Genomic DNA, 5,843 nt, shown 5'->3' on the forward strand with positions numbered 1-5,843 from the left:
TGTTTAGGAGTGTTTTCCTCACAATGTATGCATGCACCGAGTATATGCCTGGTGCCCACAGAAGTCAGAAGAGGTCCTCAGATTCCTTGGAACTGGAGCTGCAGATATTTATGACCCAGCAGGAAGGTGCTGGGAACTGAACCCACATTGTCTAGAAAAGCAGCAAGTGCTCTTAACCATTGAGTCATCTCTCCAGCTCCCACATATGTTTTTATAATGAAATCTAACCTAAGATTTTTACTTTTGCATGTGGTCCTCCCATGAGCATGCTAGGCTCTCCCACTGCGCTCTCCAATCCTCTTTTCCCTTTCTATTTTGAGACATATTTTGCCAGGGCTCATTTTGAACTCAATTTGCAGCCTAGGTGGGCCTTGAACATGCAGTACTCCTGCCTTTGCTTTAGCCTTCTGAGCCAGATCACAGGACTCCAACATTAAGACTGGGTCAACTAAATATCTATGGAGTATTTAAATCACCTCCTAGAAATTCTAAGGATTTGGGGAAGACAGTTTGTAAAAGCTCCCATCCCCCCACTCTTCTCAACTAGTCTAAGCTCCTCTTAAACTTATTACTTACTGGATTCTGAATTCTCCTGGCTCTGCAGAAATTACAGCATGCAACCATGCCCAGTTTCTCTTTCTTTTGAGAAAAAGTCCCAATATTTTTTTACGGGGGTTTCGAGACAGGGTTTCTCTGTGTAGCCCTGGCTGTCCTAGAACTCACTCTGTAGACCAGGCCGGCCTTTAACTCAGAAATCCGCCTGCTTCTGCCTCCCAAGTGCTAGAATTAAAGGTATGCGCCACACCGCCCGGCTCAGAGTCCCAATATTTAACCTGGGGTTCCACCTGAGTGCTGGACAAGAGGTTACCCAGTCTCTGTTCCTCTTGGAGCTTTTCTTGTCAGTGAGACTCTTGACTTACATTAGAGAAAACAGAATTATGTTTCATTAAATTTCTACTTAAAACACATCTATCACATTTCATCCCTTCTTTACCTGAAAATAAGGGGAAGAGAGAGAGAGAGAGAGAGAGAGAGAGAGAGAGAGAGAGAGAGAGAAGAAGGAGGAGGAGGAGGAGGAGGAGGAGGAGGAGGAGGAGGAAGAGAATCGATTCCTGCAAGTTGTACTCTGACCTCCACATGTATGCTATAGCATGTACACCCCACCTTCATACAATACATTCAACTGCAATTTTAAAAGATAGAAAAGAATCCTACCCCCAAAAAAGAGTTAGACAAAGCTGGGCATAGTGGCACACATCTATAATCCCAGCACCTAAGAGATAGAGGCAGAGATCAGGAATTCAAGTCATCTTTCTATAAAGATGTTTAGGGCTATCCTAAACCATCTCAAAAACCAAAAACCAACCCAAAAAGTAACCAACCAACCAAATAAACAAAATATAAAGAAAAACCTGGGCATACCCATAATCCCAGAAGTCATGAAGCTATAGCAGAATTGATTCAAGTTGGAGGCCAGTCAAGAAGCACTAGAAGTTAAAGGTGACATTATATATGAAGTAGCCAAGAGGCAAAGAGTAGCCACTACATATTAGTTCCTTGTGTTTTCATGGACACTGCTTGCTGGTTCTTCAGCCTGAATCCTTACCTCGCTCACTGTCTGGGAAGACGCAGACAGATTAGTGCCTCCTTTGGCAAGTTTCTTTCCTCCCTCACCCCGTGCTAGGCTTGCCCCTGGGATGGCGTTGATATCCACTAGTATTTCATAAACCTCAGTTTGTGTATTTGTGTCCTCTGCTGGTCTAAGGCTTTTGAGATAAGGACAGTGAATTTGGGGTCTCTAGCATTCACCACAGAGTTGGAAAACTGGAAGATACACGTTTATTCTTGGAAGGCAAGGCCTCAAGGGTTACAGATGGGGGTGAGACGATCCAATGACTTGACTTGTCTGGACTATTCTTCATTATACCCGCCATGGCAGCACAATTTTTTGGTGCCCCATTTTATTCTCAGAAGGGTCCTGCTTTGGCTAGTAGATTACAGGCAAATTGAAATAACTCCCTGCAGGCTTTAGAGGGCTGGAAGAGACTTGGTCATTGAACTTCCTTTCTTAGCAGATCAAGGCTGTTAGTGGATGACATCAGGACCTGGGAAAGTCACTTTGCACAAGGAAAGTCCCCTATGACTTGACAGTGGCCAGTTTCTAAGTGCTGAGTCACTGGCTGCATTTCCCAAAAGCGAGTTAAGAAACAACTGCCCACTGACTCAAGGGGCATGGAACTCCTGGACCCTACTACCTGTTCAGCTCTGAGTATCGTAGGGAAAGTGACATTGGGGTGCTACTAGACCCCATTTGCCTTCATCCTCCAGGGCCTCAGCCGCTCTGCCCTGCTGCAGAGGCTTTTCAGAGAGCGGCTCTGTTGAATGTTGTCAGGTATTCTCTAGATTGACTCTAAAATGGAAGAAAACTGGCTCAGGACCGAGTCTCAAATTCACTTACCTCTGATGTTTGCCTTTTCCTGATAAAACAGGTTTAAATGACCCTGGAAATCTGCTTGCTGGAGTCATCCACGAAGGCTTCAGAGAATGTGTCAGCACCTTGGCCGATCCTGCAGGTCCTCTGATTTTGGAAGAGAGAACGGGGTCTTCTCTCAATGTTCGGGACCCAGTTCAGAAATTTCCCCAGACTGCCCCATCGAATTTTTTAAAAAATTACTAATGCTACAACTTAAAGTGAAGTTAAAAGATGATTTATTTAAGTTTGTCTGTGTGAGTATGTGGGTCTCTCCCCAAACCTGGGCCTTTTGTCTCCATTCTTGTCAGAGCAGAGGCCACCAGCATTAGCTCACTCCCTGGATTGTGCATGAATGTTCGAATCCAAACTCTGGTCATTGTGAGTGTATGCCAAGTACTTTTATTAATTGCTGGGCCACTTTTGCAGCCCCGATGTGGCAATTTGCATAAAATGAGAAACCTTAAAACAGTGCTTAGAAGTTTTAGGCAACTTCAAAATACTGTGAGAAACAAAACCAAAACCCATTCCGCTCACCCGACTCACAAAGTAGAATTGCCTATATCCTATACATCAGTGTCTTCAACATGCCACCACCCCCTCCTACCTCCCTTACACATTTTTCAAAAATTGCAAACAGGTTTCCTTCTTATTTCTTTCATTTCTCTGTTTTCTCTCAAATGCTTAGAAATTCAAAGCAGCAAGCTATTGATGATGCTGGCTGAGTTGGCTTTATCTGCTCCGCAAGAGCAGGAACCTTAAGAGACATAAATGTGATATAGGCTACCGTTTGAATCCTGGGAACAGCATCTAGTTCAACATGAAGAGGAGAAATGATGCACATTTGGAGTTGATGCTCTGGAAGTCAGTCCACAGCTTTTGTGACGCAGGGAGCTTTGCTTAGCATTTGTTTAAAAGGGTGAAGACACTATTTGAAATGTGAGGCATACTGTGACTACTGGAATATTCTATGGTCAATTTCTGGCATTGCTAAAGTTTTCTAGTCTTCATATGTATAAATTTATATATAAATTTTATTATAAATTATACATTATTTTCATATACATATATGTGTGTGTAGTATATATTTATATATATATATATTATCTTTGAAAGATATAAAAATAAACCACATGTACCAAATAAATATAAAATGGTCATACAAAACATGGGAGTTACTTATCATGAATTCATGTCTGATTTACCTTAAGGAATATTTCCTTCACCTGGCATGGTGTTATAGACCTGTAATCCTAGTAGTTTGGGAGTCTGAGGCAGGATAGAAAGTTTGAGAATAACTTGTATTACAAAATGAGCTCAAGGACCTGCCTGGGAAATTTAGTGGGACCCTGTCTCAAAAACAAACGAACAAACAAACAACAAAAACAATTAACAAATGAGGCCACGAGTGTGGCTCAGTGGGTACAAGTGCTTGCTAGACAACGCACTTGCCAGAGGAACTAAGTTTGTCACTGGAATCTAGGATGGAAGGAGAGAATAAACCCTTAAAATTGTTCTCTAATCTCCACATGTGTACTATGGACACACATGTGCCAGTGTTAGCCATATACATACACACACACACACACACACAAATTTGAGATAGGGCCTCAACATACGTATAGCTCAGCCTGGCCTTGAACTCACAGAGATGTGCCTGCTTTGCCTCTAGAGACCTTCAAATATTCAAATATTAGGATTGATAGTATGTGACATTAGGCTTAGTAAAATGTCAGATATTATACATAAAATCATAAAATTACAAATGGACAATTAGCATTTGCTCATTGTTCTCCCTCCTTTCTTAATGCAGGCAGTTTCCTTACAGAATACTCCCATTATTACCACTTCCCTGAGGTGTGTTGAGGTGTGTGTGTGTGTGTGTGTGTGTCTGGGTGTGTGTGAGTATGTGTGAAGACTTCCTGTACTCTCTGACCTCTGCTCCTACTTACTTTTTAGCCTCAGGCTTATTACCTCTCCCATCTTTTCCTGTTAGGAAGCACTAGGTAACTGTCCCAAACAGCTCAGGGGTACTAGAGCCAGATATCGATTTCACTCATCCAGAATCCTGGCCCTCAGCATGCTGAGCAGGAAGTCTGGTCTGGATTACACAGAGACAAGAAGCAGAAGAGACCACTTGGTGCAATTCTCAAAAGAACAATTCGAGAAGTTGGCTCCATCTGCACTTGATAAGCATAAGTTGTTTTATTAATTACATGTTAAGACACACTACGATTGTGGACATTTCTTTTTAATTTTCTTATTAAAATAAAATTGTTTATTTACTTATGTGTGTGTGTGTGTGTGTGTGTGTGTGTGTGTGTATCAAACTACAGCTTTGTGGAGTTTGTTTTTTCCATTCATCTTTACACGGATTGCAGGATTGAACCCCTTTATCTTTACCTCTGAATTATCTTACCATCCCATTTTACCACATTGTGGACATTTCTTAGACTCAGTCACAAAACTAGATTAGCAAAGTTTCCTACATATCTTTATAAGTAGTTATAAAAACTATCAGCGCCCCATTTGGGGGGTACTTCTAAGTACCGCTTGCTGGAGAAGGATGGGATGAAGGAAGCAGTCAGTGTGTCTTGGGTGGTCTAGACTTTATTCTGTAGTGAGTTAGTCTAGGCTCCCTTCTAGCCTGTCACTCTTCTCTACAGAGTGCTCCGCAGCTGGGGCAAAGTGCAGGCTTGGCAGCTATCAGGGTCTGTACAACTTAGAAGGAAACTAATAAGGACGGCCAGACACCAAAGATGACTTTCTTTGTTTTGCAGTTTTTGTTTGTTTGTGTATTCCAGACAGAACCTCACTTTGTTCGCCTCCCAAGCACTGTGGTTACAAATATGTACCAACATCCCTAGCTTGGATAGTATAGTTTAGAACTGTCAGAGCATGTCGAAAATAAAAATAATTTTAAAAAAAAATGGAGTGACTTTGAGCCTATTGTACATTTTAGTTTATTATAGTTTTGAAATTATTTAAAATTTTAAGAATCTTCTACAAGCAATGAAGGCTTTGTGCTAAGCAAACAGTTTTAATTGTTGAATCCCTGTTACACCGTGTAGAAGATAGCAACTTTGATCTGAACGCACTGTCATAATAAAAATGTATTTAAGACTGAAGTTATTCCATCTTGTTTAACATTCATAATTAGTATGTAGTCAGTAATATGTAATTTTCAAATGCCTTGCTATGATTGGGGGAGGTTGGGTGAGAGAGCACGAGGGGTGGTGGGGGGAGGTGATTGTGGGCAGTCAGAGATTAGCATGCCAGGGTTGGCTCTCCCCTGCAGTGGAGCCAAGGCATCAGCAGTTTAGAAGGGGAAGTGAGCTTCAAACCAAACAGCTGATGCTAAAATCAGCTGGTG

This window comes from Mastomys coucha, unplaced genomic scaffold (assembly GCF_008632895.1).
Source record: "Mastomys coucha isolate ucsf_1 unplaced genomic scaffold, UCSF_Mcou_1 pScaffold3, whole genome shotgun sequence".
NCBI classification, from domain to species: domain Eukaryota; kingdom Metazoa; phylum Chordata; class Mammalia; order Rodentia; family Muridae; genus Mastomys; species Mastomys coucha.